The sequence below is a fragment of the Poromitra crassiceps genome, assembly GCF_964638095.1.
Source record: "Poromitra crassiceps genome assembly, contig: HAP1_SCAFFOLD_388, whole genome shotgun sequence".
In the NCBI taxonomy this organism is placed as follows: Eukaryota; Metazoa; Chordata; class Actinopteri; order Beryciformes; family Melamphaidae; genus Poromitra; species Poromitra crassiceps.
This window is the reverse complement of record NW_028152016.1, coordinates 122306-141507: the sequence shown is the minus strand read 5'-3', so window position 1 is coordinate 141507 and position 19202 is coordinate 122306.

Sequence of the window (19202 nt, the reverse complement as noted above, 5' to 3'; positions counted from 1 at the left end):
AGCCTCTCTGGTGTCAAGTCTGATTTTGGAAAAAAAAAAAAAAAAATCCAAAATCAGACAGAGTGTTGAGACCAGAGAGGCTAAGACCGCATTGACTCAGTGCGGTATTCAGCCTCTCTGGTGTCAAGTCTGATTTTGGAAAAAAAAAAAAAAAAATCCAAAATCAGACAGAGTATTGACACCAGAGAGGCTAAGACCGCATTGACTCAGTGCGGTATTCAGCCTCTCTGGTGTCAAGTCTGATTTTGGAAAAAAAAAAAAAAAATCCAAAATCAGACAGAGTGTTGAGACCAGAGAGGCTAAGACCGCATTGACTCAGTGCGGTATTCAGCCTCTCTGGTGTCAAGTCTGATTTTGGAAAAAAAAAAAAAAAAATCCAAAATCAGACAGAGTGTTGACACCAGAGAGGCTAAGACCGCATTGACTCAGTGCAGTATTCAGCCTCTCTGGTGTCAAGTCTGATTTTGGAAAAAAAAAAAAAAAAATCCAAAATCAGACAGAGTGTTGACACCAGAGAGGCTAAGACCGCATTGACTCAGTGCTGTATTCAGCCTCTCTGGTGTCAAGTCTGATTTTGGAAACAAAAAAAAAAAAAATCCAAAATCAGACAGAGTGTTGACACCAGAGAGGCTAAGACCGCATTGACTCAGTGCGGTATTCAGCCTCTCTGGTGTCAAGTCTGATTTTGGAAAAAAAAAAAAAAAAATCCAAAATCAGACAGAGTGTTGACACCAGAGAGGCTAAGACCGCATTGACTCAGTGCGGTATTCAGCGTCTCTGGTGTCAAGTCTGATTTGGGGAAAAAAAAAAAAAAAATCCAAAATCAGACAGAGTGTTGACACCAGAGAGGCTAAGACGGCATTGACTCAGTGCGGTATTCAGCCTCTCTGGTGTCAAGTCTGATTTTGGAAAAAAAAAAAAAAAAATCCAAAATCAGACAGAGTGTTGACACCAGAGAGGCTAAGACCGCATTGACTCAGTGCGGTATTCAGCCTCTCTGGTGTCAAGTCTGATTCTGGAAAAAAAAAAAAAAAAAATCCAAAATCAGACAGAGTGTTGAGACCAGAGAGGCTAAGACCGCATTGACTCAGTGCGGTATTCAGCCTCTCTAGTGTCAAGTCTGATTTTGGAAAAAAAAAAAAAAAAAATCCAAAATCAGAGAGAGTGTTGACACCAGAGAGGCTAAGACCGCATTGACTCATTGCGGTATTCAGCCTCTCTGGTGTCAAGTCTGATTTTGGAAAAAAAAAAAAAAAAATCCAAAATCAGACAGAGTGTTGAGACCAGAGAGGCTAAGACTGCATTGACTCAGTGCGGTATTCAGCCTCTCTGGTGTCAAGTCTGATTTTGGAAAAAAAATCAAAAATCAAAAATCAGACAGAGTGTTGACACCAGAGAGGCTAAGACCGCATTGACTCAGTGCGGTATTCAGCCTCTCTGGTGTCAAGTCTGATTTTGGAAAAAAAAAAAAAAAATCCAAAATCAGACAGAGTGTTGAGACCAGAGAGGCTAAGACCGCATTGACTCAGTGCGGTATTCAGCCTCTCTGGTGTCAAGTCTGATTTTTGAAAAAATAAAAAATAAAATCCAAAATCAGACAGAGTGTTGACACCAGAGAGGCTAAGACCGCATTGACTCAGTGCGGTATTCAGCCTCTCTGGTGTCAAGTCTGATTTTGGGAAAAAAAAAAAAAAAATCCAAAATCAGACAGAGTGTTGACACCAGAGAGGCTAAGACCGCATTGACTCAGTGCGGTATTCAGCCTCTCTGGTGTCAAGTCTGATTTTGGAAAAAAAAAAAAAAAAATCCAAAATCAGACAGAGTATTGACACCAGAGAGGCTAAGACCGCATTGACTCAGTGCGGTATTCAGCCTCTCTGGTGTCAAGTCTGATTTGGGGGAAAAAAAAAAAAAAAATCCAAAATCAGACAGTGTTGAGACCAGAGAGGCTAAGACCGCATTGACTCAGTGCGGTATTCAGCCTCTCTGGTGTCAAGTCTGATTTTTGAAAAAAAAGAAAAAAAAATCCAAAATCAGACAGAGTGTTGACACCAGAGAGGCTAAGACCGCATTGACTCAGTGCGGTATTCAGCCTCTCTGGTGTCAAGTCTGATTTTTGAAAAAAAAAGAAAAAAAATCCAAAATCAGACAGAGTGTTGAGACCAGAGAGGCTAAGACCGCATTGACTCAGTGCGGTATTCAGCCTCTCTGGTGTCAAGTCTGATTTTGGAAAAAAAAAAAAAAAATCCAAAATCAGACAGAGTATTGACACCAGAGAGGCTAAGACCGCATTGACTCAGTGCGGTATTCAGCTTCTCTGGTGTCAAGTCTGATTTGGGGGAAAAAAAAAAAAAAAATCCAAAATCAGACAGAGTGTTGAGACCAGAGAGGCTAAGACCGCATTGACTCAGTGCGGTATTCAGCCTCTCTGGTGTCAAGTCTGATTTTTGAAAAAAAAGAAAAAAAAATCCAAAATCAGACAGAGTGTTGAGACCAGAGAGGCTAAGACCGCATTGACTCAGTGCGGTATTCAGCCTCTCTGGTGTCAAGTCTGATTTTTGAAAAAAAAAAAAAAAAATCCAAAATCAGACAGAGTGTTGAGACCAGAGAGGCTAAGACCGCATTGACTCAGTGCGGTATTCAGCCTCTCTAGTGTCAAGTCTGATTTTGGAAAAAAAAAAAAAAAAAATCCAAAATCAGAGAGAGTGTTGACACCAGAGAGGCTAAGACCGCATTGACTCAGTGCGGTATTCAGCCTCTCTGGTGTCAAGTCTGATTTTGGAAAAAAAAAAAAAAAATCCAAAATCAGACAGAGTGTTGAGACCAGAGAGGCTAAGACTGCATTGACTCAGTGCGGTATTCAGCCTCTCTGGTGTCAAGTCTGATTTTGGAAAAAAAATCAAAAATCAAAAATCAGACAGAGTGTTGACACCAGAGAGGCTAAGACCGCATTGACTCAGTGCGGTATTCAGCCTCTCTGGTGTCAAGTCTGATTTTGGAAAAAAAAAAAAAAAATCCAAAAGCAGACAGAGTGTTGACACCAGAGAGGCTAAGACCGCATTGACTCAGTGCGGTATTCAGCCTCTCTGGTGTCAAGTCTGATTTTGGAAAAAAAAAAAAAAAAAATCCAAAAGCAGACAGAGTGTTGAGACCAGAGAGGCTAAGACCGCATTGACTCAGTGCGGTATTCAGCCTCTCTGGTGTCAAGTCTGATTTTGGAAAAAAAATAAAATAAATCCAAAATCAGACAGAGTGTTGAGACCAGAGAGGCTAAGACCGCATTGACTCAGTGCGGTATTCAGCCTCTCTGGTGTCAAGTCTGATTTTGGAAAAAAAAAAAAAAAAATCCAAAATCAGACAGAGTGTTGACACCAGAGAGGCTAAGACCGCATTGACTCAGTGCGGTATTCAGCCTCTCTGGTGTCAAGTCTGATTTTGGAAAAAAAAAAAAAAAATCCAAAATCAGACAGAGTGTTGAGACCAGAGAGGCTAAGACCGCATTGACTCAGTGCGGTATTCAGCCTCTCTGGTGTCAAGTCTGATTTTGGAAAAAAAAAAATAATAAATCCAAAAGCAGACAGAGTGTTGACACCAGAGAGGCTAAGACCGCATTGACTCAGTGCGGTATTCAGCCTCTCTGGTGTCAAGTCTGATTTTTGAAAAAATAAAAAATAAAATCCAAAATCAGACAGAGTGTTGACACCAGAGAGGCTAAGACCGCATTGACTCAGTGCGGTATTCAGCCTCTCTGGTGTCAAGTCTGATTTTGGAAAAAAAAAAAAAAAATCCAAAATCAGACAGAGTGTTGACACCAGAGAGGCTAAGACCGCATTGACTCAGTGCGGTATTCAGCCTCTCTGGTGTCAAGTCTGATTTTGGAAAAAAAAAAAAAAAAATCCAAAATCAGACAGAGTGTTGAGACCAGAGAGGCTAAGACCGCATTGACTCAGTGCGGTATTCAGCCTCTCTGGTGTCAAGTCTGATTTTGGAAAAAAAAAAAAAAAAATCCAAAATCAGACAGAGTATTGACACCAGAGAGGCTAAGACCGCATTGACTCAGTGCGGTATTCAGCCTCTCTGGTGTCAAGTCTGATTTTGGAAAAAAAAAAAAAAAATCCAAAATCAGACAGAGTGTTGAGACCAGAGAGGCTAAGACCGCATTGACTCAGTGCGGTATTCAGCCTCTCTGGTGTCAAGTCTGATTTTGGAAAAAAAAAAAAAAAAATCCAAAATCAGACAGAGTGTTGACACCAGAGAGGCTAAGACCGCATTGACTCAGTGCAGTATTCAGCCTCTCTGGTGTCAAGTCTGATTTTGGAAAAAAAAAAAAAAAAATCCAAAATCAGACAGAGTGTTGACACCAGAGAGGCTAAGACCGCATTGACTCAGTGCTGTATTCAGCCTCTCTGGTGTCAAGTCTGATTTTGGAAACAAAAAAAAAAAAAATCCAAAATCAGACAGAGTGTTGACACCAGAGAGGCTAAGACCGCATTGACTCAGTGCGGTATTCAGCCTCTCTGGTGTCAAGTCTGATTTTGGAAAAAAAAAAAAAAAAATCCAAAATCAGACAGAGTGTTGACACCAGAGAGGCTAAGACCGCATTGACTCAGTGCGGTATTCAGCGTCTCTGGTGTCAAGTCTGATTTGGGGAAAAAAAAAAAAAAAATCCAAAATCAGACAGAGTGTTGACACCAGAGAGGCTAAGACGGCATTGACTCAGTGCGGTATTCAGCCTCTCTGGTGTCAAGTCTGATTTTGGAAAAAAAAAAAAAAAAATCCAAAATCAGACAGAGTGTTGACACCAGAGAGGCTAAGACCGCATTGACTCAGTGCGGTATTCAGCCTCTCTGGTGTCAAGTCTGATTCTGGAAAAAAAAAAAAAAAAAATCCAAAATCAGACAGAGTGTTGAGACCAGAGAGGCTAAGACCGCATTGACTCAGTGCGGTATTCAGCCTCTCTAGTGTCAAGTCTGATTTTGGAAAAAAAAAAAAAAAAAATCCAAAATCAGAGAGAGTGTTGACACCAGAGAGGCTAAGACCGCATTGACTCATTGCGGTATTCAGCCTCTCTGGTGTCAAGTCTGATTTTGGAAAAAAAAAAAAAAAAATCCAAAATCAGACAGAGTGTTGAGACCAGAGAGGCTAAGACTGCATTGACTCAGTGCGGTATTCAGCCTCTCTGGTGTCAAGTCTGATTTTGGAAAAAAAATCAAAAATCAAAAATCAGACAGAGTGTTGACACCAGAGAGGCTAAGACCGCATTGACTCAGTGCGGTATTCAGCCTCTCTGGTGTCAAGTCTGATTTTGGAAAAAAAAAAAAAAAATCCAAAATCAGACAGAGTGTTGAGACCAGAGAGGCTAAGACCGCATTGACTCAGTGCGGTATTCAGCCTCTCTGGTGTCAAGTCTGATTTTTGAAAAAATAAAAAATAAAATCCAAAATCAGACAGAGTGTTGACACCAGAGAGGCTAAGACCGCATTGACTCAGTGCGGTATTCAGCCTCTCTGGTGTCAAGTCTGATTTTGGGAAAAAAAAAAAAAAATCCAAAATCAGACAGAGTGTTGACACCAGAGAGGCTAAGACCGCATTGACTCAGTGCGGTATTCAGCCTCTCTGGTGTCAAGTCTGATTTTGGAAAAAAAAAAAAAAAAATCCAAAATCAGACAGAGTATTGACACCAGAGAGGCTAAGACCGCATTGACTCAGTGCGGTATTCAGCCTCTCTGGTGTCAAGTCTGATTTGGGGGAAAAAAAAAAAAAAAATCCAAAATCAGACAGTGTTGAGACCAGAGAGGCTAAGACCGCATTGACTCAGTGCGGTATTCAGCCTCTCTGGTGTCAAGTCTGATTTTTGAAAAAAAAGAAAAAAAAATCCAAAATCAGACAGAGTGTTGACACCAGAGAGGCTAAGACCGCATTGACTCAGTGCGGTATTCAGCCTCTCTGGTGTCAAGTCTGATTTTTGAAAAAAAAAGAAAAAAAATCCAAAATCAGACAGAGTGTTGAGACCAGAGAGGCTAAGACCGCATTGACTCAGTGCGGTATTCAGCCTCTCTGGTGTCAAGTCTGATTTTGGAAAAAAAAAAAAAAAAATCCAAAATCAGACAGAGTATTGACACCAGAGAGGCTAAGACCGCATTGACTCAGTGCGGTATTCAGCTTCTCTGGTGTCAAGTCTGATTTGGGGGAAAAAAAAAAAAAAAATCCAAAATCAGACAGAGTGTTGAGACCAGAGAGGCTAAGACCGCATTGACTCAGTGCGGTATTCAGCCTCTCTGGTGTCAAGTCTGATTTTTGAAAAAAAAGAAAAAAAAATCCAAAATCAGACAGAGTGTTGAGACCAGAGAGGCTAAGACCGCATTGACTCAGTGCGGTATTCAGCCTCTCTGGTGTCAAGTCTGATTTTTGAAAAAAAAAAAAAAAAATCCAAAATCAGACAGAGTGTTGAGACCAGAGAGGCTAAGACCGCATTGACTCAGTGCGGTATTCAGCCTCTCTAGTGTCAAGTCTGATTTTGGAAAAAAAAAAAAAAAAAATCCAAAATCAGAGAGAGTGTTGACACCAGAGAGGCTAAGACCGCATTGACTCAGTGCGGTATTCAGCCTCTCTGGTGTCAAGTCTGATTTTGGAAAAAAAAAAAAAAAAATCCAAAATCAGACAGAGTGTTGAGACCAGAGAGGCTAAGACTGCATTGACTCAGTGCGGTATTCAGCCTCTCTGGTGTCAAGTCTGATTTTGGAAAAAAAATCAAAAATCAAAAATCAGACAGAGTGTTGACACCAGAGAGGCTAAGACCGCATTGACTCAGTGCGGTATTCAGCCTCTCTGGTGTCAAGTCTGATTTTGGAAAAAAAAAAAAAAAATCCAAAAGCAGACAGAGTGTTGACACCAGAGAGGCTAAGACCGCATTGACTCAGTGCGGTATTCAGCCTCTCTGGTGTCAAGTCTGATTTTGGAAAAAAAAAAAAAAAAAATCCAAAAGCAGACAGAGTGTTGAGACCAGAGAGGCTAAGACCGCATTGACTCAGTGCGGTATTCAGCCTCTCTGGTGTCAAGTCTGATTTTGGAAAAAAAATAAAATAAATCCAAAATCAGACAGAGTGTTGAGACCAGAGAGGCTAAGACCGCATTGACTCAGTGCGGTATTCAGCCTCTCTGGTGTCAAGTCTGATTTTGGAAAAAAAAAAAAAAAAATCCAAAATCAGACAGAGTGTTGACACCAGAGAGGCTAAGACCGCATTGACTCAGTGCGGTATTCAGCCTCTCTGGTGTCAAGTCTGATTTGGGGGGAAAAAAAAAAAAAAATCCAAAATCAGACAGTGTTGAGACCAGAGAGGCTAAGACCGCATTGACTCAGTGCGGAATTCAGCCTCTCTGGTGTCAAGTCTGATTTTTGAAAAAAAAGAAAAAAAAATCCAAAATCAGACATAGTGTTGACACCAGAGAGGCTAAGACCGCATTGACTCAGTGCGGTATTCAGCCTCTCTGGTGTCAAGTCTGATTTTGGAAAAAAAAAAAAAAATCCAAAATCAGACAGAGTGTTGACACCAGAGAGGCTAAGACCGCATTGACTCAGTGCGGTATTCAGCCTCTCTGGTGTCAAGTCTGATTTTGGAAAAAAAAAAAAAAAAATCCAAAATCAGACAGAGTGTTGAGACCAGAGAGGCTAAGACCGCATTGACTCAGTGCGGTATTCAGCCTCTCTGGTGTCAAGTCTGATTTTGGAAAAAAAAAAAAAAAAAATCCAAAAGCAGACAGAGTGTTGACACCAGAGAGGCTAAGACCGCATTGACTCAGTGCGGTATTCAGCCTCTCTGGTGTCAAGTCTGATTTTTGAAAAAATAAAAAATAAAATCCAAAATCAGACAGAGTGTTGACACCAGAGAGGCTAAGACCGCATTGACTCAGTGCGGTATTCAGCCTCTCTGGTGTCAAGTCTGATTTTGGAAAAAAAAAAAAAAAATCCAAAATCAGACAGAGTGTTGACACCAGAGAGGCTAAGACCGCATTGACTCAGTGCGGTATTCAGCCTCTCTGGTGTCAAGTCTGATTTTGGAAAAAAAAAAAAAAAAATCCAAAATCAGACAGAGTGTTGAGACCAGAGAGGCTAAGACCGCATTGACTCAGTGCGGTATTCAGCCTCTCTGGTGTCAAGTCTGATTTTGGAAAAAAAAAAAAAAAAATCCAAAATCAGACAGAGTATTGACACCAGAGAGGCTAAGACCGCATTGACTCAGTGCGGTATTCAGCCTCTCTGGTGTCAAGTCTGATTTTGGAAAAAAAAAAAAAAAATCCAAAATCAGACAGAGTGTTGAGACCAGAGAGGCTAAGACCGCATTGACTCAGTGCGGTATTCAGCCTCTCTGGTGTCAAGTCTGATTTTGGAAAAAAAAAAAAAAAAATCCAAAATCAGACAGAGTGTTGACACCAGAGAGGCTAAGACCGCATTGACTCAGTGCAGTATTCAGCCTCTCTGGTGTCAAGTCTGATTTTGGAAAAAAAAAAAAAAAAATCCAAAATCAGACAGAGTGTTGACACCAGAGAGGCTAAGACCGCATTGACTCAGTGCTGTATTCAGCCTCTCTGGTGTCAAGTCTGATTTTGGAAAAAAAAAAAAAAAAAATCCAAAATCAGACAGAGTGTTGACACCAGAGAGGCTAAGACCGCATTGACTCAGTGCGGTATTCAGCCTCTCTGGTGTCAAGTCTGATTTTGGAAAAAAAAAAAAAAAAATCCAAAATCAGACAGAGTGTTGACACCAGAGAGGCTAAGACCGCATTGACTCAGTGCGGTATTCAGCGTCTCTGGTGTCAAGTCTGATTTGGGGAAAAAAAAAAAAAAAATCCAAAATCAGACAGAGTGTTGACACCAGAGAGGCTAAGACGGCATTGACTCAGTGCGGTATTCAGCCTCTCTGGTGTCAAGTCTGATTTTGGAAAAAAAAAAAAAAAAATCCAAAATCAGACAGAGTGTTGACACCAGAGAGGCTAAGACCGCATTGACTCAGTGCGGTATTCAGCCTCTCTGGTGTCAAGTCTGATTCTGGAAAAAAAAAAAAAAAAAATCCAAAATCAGACAGAGTGTTGAGACCAGAGAGGCTAAGACCGCATTGACTCAGTGCGGTATTCAGCCTCTCTAGTGTCAAGTCTGATTTTGGAAAAAAAAAAAAAAAAATCCAAAATCAGAGAGAGTGTTGACACCAGAGAGGCTAAGACCGCATTGACTCAGTGCGGTATTCAGCCTCTCTGGTGTCAAGTCTGATTTTTGAAAAAAAAAAAAAAAAATCCAAAATCAGACAGAGTGTTGAGACCAGAGAGGCTAAGACCGCATTGACTCAGTGCGGTATTCAGCCTCTCTGGTGTCAAGTCTGATTTTGGAAAAAAAAAAAAAAAAATCCAAAATCAGACAGAGTATTGACACCAGAGAGGCTAAGACCGCATTGACTCAGTGCGGTATTCAGCCTCTCTGGTGTCAAGTCTGATTTGGGGAAAAAAAAAAAAAAAAATCCAAAATCAGACAGAGTGTTGAGACCAGAGAGGCTAAGACCGCATTGACTCAGTGCGGTATTCAGCCTCTCTGGTGTCAAGTCTGATTTTTGAAAAAAAAGAAAAAAAAATCCAAAATCAGACAGAGTGTTGACACCAGAGAGGCTAAGACCGCATTGACTCAGTGCGGTATTCAGCCTCTCTGGTGTCAAGTCTGATTTTTGAAAAAAAAAAAAAAAAATCCAAAATCAGACAGAGTGTTGAGACCAGAGAGGCTAAGACCGCATTGACTCAGTGCGGTATTCAGCCTCTCTAGTGTCAAGTCTGATTTTGGAAAAAAAAAAAAAAAAAATCCAAAATCAGAGAGAGTGTTGACACCAGAGAGGCTAAGACCGCATTGACTCAGTGCGGTATTCAGCCTCTCTGGTGTCAAGTCTGATTTTGGAAAAAAAAAAAAAAAAATCCAAAATCAGACAGAGTGTTGAGACCAGAGAGGCTAAGACTGCATTGACTCAGTGCGGTATTCAGCCTCTCTGGTGTCAAGTCTGATTTTGGAAAAAAAAAAAAAAATCAAAAATCAGACAGAGTGTTGACACCAGAGAGGCTAAGACCGCATTGACTCAGTGCGGTATTCAGCCTCTCTGGTGTCAAGTCTGATTTTGGAAAAAAAAAAAAAAAATCCAAAATCAGACAGAGTGTTGAGACCAGAGAGGCTAAGACCGCATTGACTCAGTGCGGTATTCAGCCTCTCTGGTGTCAAGTCTGATTTTGGAAAAAAAAAAAAAAAAAATCCAAAAGCAGACAGAGTGTTGACACCAGAGAGGCTAAGACCGCATTGACTCAGTGCGGTATTCAGCCTCTCTGGTGTCAAGTCTGATTTTGGAAAAAAAAAAAAAAATCCAAAATCAGACAGAGTGTTGAGACCAGAGAGGCTAAGACCGCATTGACTCAGTGCGGTATTCAGCCTCTCTGGTGTCAAGTCTGATTTTGGAAAAAAAAAAAAAAAAATCCAAAATCAGACAGAGTGTTGAGACCAGAGAGGCTAAGACCGCATTGACTCAGTGCGGTATTCAGCCTCTCTGGTGTCAAGTCTGATTTTGGAAAAAAAAAAAAAAAATCCAAAATCAGACAGAGTGTTGACACCAGAGAGGCTAAGACCGCATTGACTCAGTGCGGTATTCAGCCTCTCTGGTGTCAAGTCTAATTTTGGAAAAAAAAAAAAAAAATCCAAAATCAGACAGAGTGTTGACACCAGAGAGGCTAAGACCGCATTGACTCAGTGCGGTATTCAGCCTCTCTGGTGTCAAGTCTGATTTAAAAAAAAAAAAAAAAAAATCCAAAATCAGACAGAGTGTTGACACCAGAGAGGCTAAGACCGCATTGACTCAGTGCGGTATTCAGCCTCTCTGGTGTCAAGTCTGATTTTGGAAAAAAAAAAAAAAAATCCAAAATCAGACAGAGTGTTGACACCAGAGAGGCTAAGACCGCATTGACCCAGTGCGGTATTCAGCCTCTCTGGTGTCAAGTCTGATTTTGGAAAAAAAAAAAAAAAAATCCAAAATCAGACAGAGTGTTGAGACCAGAGAGGCTAAGACCGCATTGACTCAGTGCGGTATTCAGCCTCTCTGGTGTCAAGTCTGATTTTGGAAAAAAAAAAAAAAAAATCCAAAATCAGACAGAGTGTTGACACCAGAGAGGCTAAGACCGCATTGACTCAGTGCAGTATTCAGCCTCTCTGGTGTCAAGTCTGATTTTGGAAAAAAAAAAAAAAAAATCCAAAATCAGACAGAGTGTTGACACCAGAGAGGCTAAGACCGCATTGACTCAGTGCTGTATTCAGCCTCTCTGGTGTCAAGTCTGATTTTGGAAAAAAAAAAAAAAAAAATCCAAAATCAGACAGAGTGTTGACACCAGAGAGGCTAAGACCGCATTGACTCAGTGCGGTATTCAGCCTCTCTGGTGTCAAGTCTGATTTTGGAAAAAAAAAAAAAAAAATCCAAAATCAGACAGAGTGTTGACACCAGAGAGGCTAAGACCGCATTGACTCAGTGCGGTATTCAGCGTCTCTGGTGTCAAGTCTGATTTGGGGAAAAAAAAAAAAAAAATCCAAAATCAGACAGAGTGTTGACACCAGAGAGGCTAAGACGGCATTGACTCAGTGCGGTATTCAGCCTCTCTGGTGTCAAGTCTGATTTTGGAAAAAAAAAAAAAAAAATCCAAAATCAGACAGAGTGTTGACACCAGAGAGGCTAAGACCGCATTGACTCAGTGCGGTATTCAGCCTCTCTGGTGTCAAGTCTGATTCTGGAAAAAAAAAAAAAAAAAATCCAAAATCAGACAGAGTGTTGAGACCAGAGAGGCTAAGACCGCATTGACTCAGTGCGGTATTCAGCCTCTCTAGTGTCAAGTCTGATTTTGGAAAAAAAAAAAAAAAAATCCAAAATCAGAGAGAGTGTTGACACCAGAGAGGCTAAGACCGCATTGACTCAGTGCGGTATTCAGCCTCTCTGGTGTCAAGTCTGATTTTTGAAAAAAAAAAAAAAAAATCCAAAATCAGACAGAGTGTTGAGACCAGAGAGGCTAAGACCGCATTGACTCAGTGCGGTATTCAGCCTCTCTGGTGTCAAGTCTGATTTTGGAAAAAAAAAAAAAAAAATCCAAAATCAGACAGAGTATTGACACCAGAGAGGCTAAGACCGCATTGACTCAGTGCGGTATTCAGCCTCTCTGGTGTCAAGTCTGATTTGGGGAAAAAAAAAAAAAAAAATCCAAAATCAGACAGAGTGTTGAGACCAGAGAGGCTAAGACCGCATTGACTCAGTGCGGTATTCAGCCTCTCTGGTGTCAAGTCTGATTTTTGAAAAAAAAGAAAAAAAAATCCAAAATCAGACAGAGTGTTGACACCAGAGAGGCTAAGACCGCATTGACTCAGTGCGGTATTCAGCCTCTCTGGTGTCAAGTCTGATTTTTGAAAAAAAAAAAAAAAAATCCAAAATCAGACAGAGTGTTGAGACCAGAGAGGCTAAGACCGCATTGACTCAGTGCGGTATTCAGCCTCTCTAGTGTCAAGTCTGATTTTGGAAAAAAAAAAAAAAAAAATCCAAAATCAGAGAGAGTGTTGACACCAGAGAGGCTAAGACCGCATTGACTCAGTGCGGTATTCAGCCTCTCTGGTGTCAAGTCTGATTTTGGAAAAAAAAAAAAAAAAATCCAAAATCAGACAGAGTGTTGAGACCAGAGAGGCTAAGACTGCATTGACTCAGTGCGGTATTCAGCCTCTCTGGTGTCAAGTCTGATTTTGGAAAAAAAAAAAAAAAATCAAAAATCAGACAGAGTGTTGACACCAGAGAGGCTAAGACCGCATTGACTCAGTGCGGTATTCAGCCTCTCTGGTGTCAAGTCTGATTTTGGAAAAAAAAAAAAAAAAATCCAAAATCAGACAGAGTGTTGAGACCAGAGAGGCTAAGACCGCATTGACTCAGTGCGGTATTCAGCCTCTCTGGTGTCAAGTCTGATTTTGGAAAAAAAAAAAAAAAAAATCCAAAAGCAGACAGAGTGTTGACACCAGAGAGGCTAAGACCGCATTGACTCAGTGCGGTATTCAGCCTCTCTGGTGTCAAGTCTGATTTTGGAAAAAAAAAAAAAAATCCAAAATCAGACAGAGTGTTGAGACCAGAGAGGCTAAGACCGCATTGACTCAGTGCGGTATTCAGCCTCTCTGGTGTCAAGTCTGATTTTGGAAAAAAAAAAAAAAAAATCCAAAATCAGACAGAGTGTTGAGACCAGAGAGGCTAAGACCGCATTGACTCAGTGCGGTATTCAGCCTCTCTGGTGTCAAGTCTGATTTTGGAAAAAAAAAAAAAAAATCCAAAATCAGACAGAGTGTTGACACCAGAGAGGCTAAGACCGCATTGACTCAGTGCGGTATTCAGCCTCTCTGGTGTCAAGTCTAATTTTGGAAAAAAAAAAAAAAAATCCAAAATCAGACAGAGTGTTGACACCAGAGAGGCTAAGACCGCATTGACTCAGTGCGGTATTCAGCCTCTCTGGTGTCAAGTCTGATTTAAAAAAAAAAAAAAAAAAATCCAAAATCAGACAGAGTGTTGACACCAGAGAGGCTAAGACCGCATTGACTCAGTGCGGTATTCAGCCTCTCTGGTGTCAAGTCTGATTTTGGAAAAAAAAAAAAAAAATCCAAAATCAGACAGAGTGTTGACACCAGAGAGGCTAAGACCGCATTGACCCAGTGCGGTATTCAGCCTCTCTGGTGTCAAGTCTGATTTTGGAAAAAAAAAAAAAAAAATCCAAAATCAGACAGAGTGTTGAGACCAGAGAGGCTAAGACCGCATTGACTCAGTGCGGTATTCAGCCTCTCTGGTGTCAAGTCTGATTTTGGAAAAAAAAAAAAAAAAATCCAAAATCAGACAGAGTGTTGACACCAGAGAGGCTAAGACCGCATTGACTCAGTGCGGTATTCAGCCTCTCTGGTGTCAAGTCTGATTTTGGAAAAAAAAAAAAAAAATCCAAAATCAGACAGAGTGTTGAGACCAGAGAGGCTAAGACCGCATTGACTCAGTGCGGTATTCAGCCTCTCTGGTGTCAAGTCTGATTTTGGAAAAAAAAAAAAAAAAATCCAAAATCAGACAGTGTTGACACCAGAGAGGCTATGACCGCATTGACTCAGTGCGGTATTCAGCCTCTCTGGTGTCAAGTCTGATTTTGGAAAAAAAAAAAAAAAAATCCAAAATCAGACAGAGTGTTGAGACCAGAGAGGCTAAGACCGCATTGACTCAGTGCGGTATTCAGCCTCTCTGGTGTCAAGTCTGATTTTGGAAAAAAAAAAAAAAAAATCCAAAATCAGACAGAGTGTTGAGACCAGAGAGGCTAAGACCGCATTGACTCAGTGCGGTATTCAGCCTCTCTGGTGTCAAGTCTGATTTTGGAAAAAAAAAAAAAAAATCCAAAATCAGACAGAGTGTTGACACCAGAGAGGCTAAGACCGCATTGACTCAGTGCGGTATTCAGCCTCTCTGGTGTCAAGTCTGATTTTGGAAAAAAAAAAAAAAAAATCCAAAATCAGACAGAGTGTTGAGACCAGAGAGGCTAAGACCGCATTGACTCACTGCGGTATTCAGCCTCTCTGGTGTCAAGTCTAATTTTGGAAAAAAAAAAAAAAATCCAAAATCAGACAGAGTGTTGACACCAGAGAGGCTAAGACCGCATTGACTCAGTGCGGTATTCAGCCTCTCTGGTGTCAAGTCTGATTTTGAAAAAAAAAAAAAAAAAATCCAAAATCAGACAGAGTGTTGACACCAGAGAGGCTAAGACCGCATTGACTCAGTGCGGTATTCAGCCTCTCTGGTGTCAAGTCTGATTTTGGAAAAAAAAAAAAAAAATCCAAATGAGACAGAGTGTTGACACCAGAGAGGCTAAGACCGCATTGACCCAGTGCGGTATTCAGCCTCTCTGGTGTCAAGTCTGATTTTGGAAAAAAAAAAAAAAAAATCCAAAATCAGACAGAGTGTTGAGACCAGAGAGGCTAAGACCGCATTGACTCAGTGCGGTATTCAGCCTCTCTGGTGTCAAGTCTCATTTTGGAAAAAAAAAAAAAAAAATCCAAAATCAGACAGAGTGTTGACACCAGAGAGGCTAAGACCGCATTGACTCAGTGCGGTATTCAGCCTCTCTGGTGTCAAGTCTGATTTTGGAAAAAAAAAAAAAAAAATCCCAAATCAGACAGAGTGTTGAGACCAGAGAGACTAAGACCGCATTGACTCAGTGCGGTATTCAGCCTCTCTGGTGTCAAGTCTGATTTTGGAAAAAAAATAAAATAAATCCAAAATCAGACAGAGTGTTGAGACCAGAGAGGCTAAGACCGCATTGACTCAGTGCGGTATTCAGCCTCTCTGGTGTCAAGTCTGATTTTGGAAAAAAAAAAAAAAAAATCCAAAATCAGACAGAGTATTGACACCAGAGAGGCTAAGACCGCATTGACTCAGTGCGGTATTCAGCCTCTCTGGTGTCAAGTCTGATTTGGGGAAAAAAAAAAAAAAAAATCCAAAATCAGACAGAGTGTTGAGACCAGAGAGGCTAAGACCGCATTGACTCAGTGCGGTATTCAGCCTCTCTGGTGTCAAGTCTGATTTTTGAAAAAAAAGAAAAAAAAATCCAAAATCAGACAGAGTGTTGACACCAGAGAGGCTAAGACCGCATTGACTCAGTGCGGTATTCAGCCTCTCTGGTGTCAAGTCTGATTTTTGAAAAAAAAAGAAAAAAAATCCAAAATCAGACAGAGTGTTGAGACCAGAGAGGCTAAGACCGCATTGACTCAGTGCGGTATTCAGCCTCTCTGGTGTCAAGTCTGATTTTGGAAAAAAAAAAAAAAAAATCCAAAATCAGACAGAGTATTGACACCAGAGAGGCTAAGACCGCATTGACTCAGTGCGGTATTCAGCCTCTCTGGTGTCAAGTCTGATTTGGGGGAAAAAAAAAAAAAAAATCCAAAATCAGACAGAGTGTTGAGACCAGAGAGGCTAAGACCGCATTGACTCAGTGCGGTATTCAGCCTCTCTGGTGTCAAGTCTGATTTTTGAAAAAAAAGAAAAAAAAATCCAAAATCAGACAGAGTGTTGACACCAGAGAGGCTAAGACCGCATTGACTCAGTGCGGTATTCAGCCTCTCTGGTGTCAAGTCTGATTTTTGAAAAAAAAAAAAAAAAATCCAAAATCAGACAGTGTTGAGACCAGAGAGGCTAAGACCGCATTGACTCAGTGCGGTATTCAGCCTCTCTAGTGTCAAGTCTGATTTTGGAAAAAAAAAAAAAAAAAATCCAAAATCAGAGAGAGTGTTGACACCAGAGAGGCTAAGACCGCATTGACTCAGTGCGGTATTCAGCCTCTCTGGTGTCAAGTCTGATTTTGGAAAAAAAAAAAAAAAAAATCCAAAAGCAGACAGAGTGTTGACACCAGAGAGGCTAAGACCGCATTGACTCAGTGCGGTATTCAGCCTCTCTGGTGTCAAGTCTGATTTTGGAAAAAAAAAAAAAAATCCAAAATCAGACAGAGTGTTGAGACCAGAGAGGCTAAGACCGCATTGACTCAGTGCGGTATTCAGCCTCTCTGGTGTCAAGTCTGATTTTGGAAAAAAAAAAAAAAAAATCCAAAATCAGACAGAGTGTTGAGACCAGAGAGGCTAAGACCGCATTGACTCAGTGCGGTATTCAGCCTCTCTGGTGTCAAGTCTGATTTTGGAAAAAAAAAAAAAAAATCCAAAATCAGACAGAGTGTTGACACCAGAGAGGCTAAGACCGCATTGACTCAGTGCGGTATTCAGCCTCTCTGGTGTCAAGTCTGATTTTGGAAAAAAAAAAAAAAAAATCCAAAATCAGACAGAGTGTTGAGACCAGAGAGGCTAAGACCGCATTGACTCACTGCGGTATTCAGCCTCTCTGGTGTCAAGTCTAATTTTGGAAAAAAAAAAAAAAAATCCAAAATCAGACAGAGTGTTGACACCAGAGAGGCTAAGACCGCATTGACTCAGTGCGGTATTCAGCCTCTCTGGTGTCAAGTCTGATTTAAAAAAAAAAAAAAAAAAAATCCAAAATCAGACAGAGTGTTGACACCAGAGAGGCTAAGACCGCATTGACTCAGTGCGGTATTCAGCCTCTCTGGTGTCAAGTCTGATTTTGGAAAAAAAAAAAAAAAATCCAAAATCAGACAGAGTGTTGACACCAGAGAGGCTAAGACCGCATTGACCCAGTGCGGTATTCAGCCTCTCTGGTGTCAAGTCTGATTTTGGAAAAAAAAAAAAAAAAATCCAAAATCAGACAGAGTGTTGAGACCAGAGAGGCTAAGACCGCATTGACTCAGTGCGGTATTCAGCCTCTCTGGTGTCAAGTCTGATTTTGGAAAAAAAAAAAAAAAAATCCAAAATCAGACAGAGTGTTGACACCAGAGAGGCTAAGACCGCATTGACTTAGTGCGGTATTCAGCCTCTCTGGTGTCAAGTCTGATTTTGGAAAAAAAAAAAAAAATCCAAAATCAGACAGAGTGTTGACACCAGAGAGGCTAAGACCGCATTGACTCAGTGCGGTATTCAGCCTCTCTGGTGTCAAGTCTGATTTTGGAAAAAAAAAAAAAAAAATCCAAAATCAGACAGAGTGTTGACACCAGAGAGGCTAAGACCGCATTGACTCAGTGCGGTATTCAGCCTCTCTGGTGTCAAGTCTGATTTTTGAAAAAAAAGAAAAAAAAATCCAAAATCAGACAGAGTGTTGACACCAGAGAGGCTAAGACCGCATTGACTCAGTGCGGTATTCAGCCTCTCTGGTGTCAAGTCTGATTTTTGAAAAAAAAAGAAAAAAAATCCAAAATCGGACAGAGTGTTGAGACCAGAGAGGCTAAGACCGCATTGACTCAGTGCGGTATTCAGCCTCTCTGGTGTCAAGTCTGATTTTGGAAAAAAAAAAAAAAAAATCCAAAATCAGACAGAGTATTGACACCAGAGAGGCTAAGACCGCATTGACTCAGTGCGGTATTCAGCCTCTCTGGTGTCAAGTCTGATTTGGGGAAAAAAAAAAAAAAAAATCCAAAATCAGACAGAGTGTTGAGACCAGAGAGGCTAAGACCGCATTGACTCAGTGCGGTATTCAGCCTCTCTGGTGTCAAGTCTGATTTTTGAAAAAAAAGAAAAAAAAATCCAAAATCAGACAGAGTGTTGACACCAGAGAGGCTAAGACCGCATTGACTCAGTGCGGTATTCAGCCTCTCTAGTGTCAAGTCTGATTTTGGAAAAAAAAAAAAAAAAAATCCAAAATCAGAGAGAGTGTTGACACCAGAGAGGCTAAGACCGCATTGACTCAGTGCGGTATTCAGCCTCTCTGGTGTCAAGTCTGATTTTGGAAAAAAAAAAAAAAAAATCCAAAATCAGACAGAGTATTGACACCAGAGAGGCTAAGACCGCATTGACTCAGTGCGGTATTCAGCCTCTCTGGTGTCAAGTCTGATTTGGGGAAAAAAAAAAAAAAAAATCCAAAATCAGACAGAGTGTTGAGACCAGAGAGGCTAAGACCGCATTGACTCAGTGCGGTATTCAGCCTCTCTGGTGTCAAGTCTGATTTTGGAAAAAAAAAAAAAAAAAATCCAAAAGCAGACAGAGTGTTGACACCAGAGAGGCTAAGACCGCATTGACTCAGTGCGGTATTCAGCCTCTCTGGTGTCAAGTCTGATTTTGGAAAAAAAATAAAATAAATCCAAAATCAGACAGAGTGTTGAGACCAGAGAGGCTAAGACCGCATTGACTCAGTGCGGTATTCAGCCTCTCTGGTGTCAAGTCTGATTTTGGAAAAAAAAAAAAAAAAATCCAAAATCAGACAGAGTGTTGACACCAGAGAGGCTAAGACCGCATTGACTCAGTGCGGTATTCAGCCTCTCTGGTGTCAAGTCTGATTTTGGAAAAAAAAAAAAAAAATCCAAAATCAGACAGAGTGTTGAGACCAGAGAGGCTAAGACCGCATTGACTCAGTGCGGTATTCAGCCTCTCTGGTGTCAAGTCTGATTTTGGAAAAAAAAAAAAAAAAAATCCAAAAGCAGACAGAGTGTTGACACCAGAGAGGCTAAGACCGCATTGACTCAGTGCGGTATTCAGCCTCTCTGGTGTCAAGTCTGATTTTTGAAAAAATAAAAAATAAAATCCAAAATCAGACAGAGTGTTGA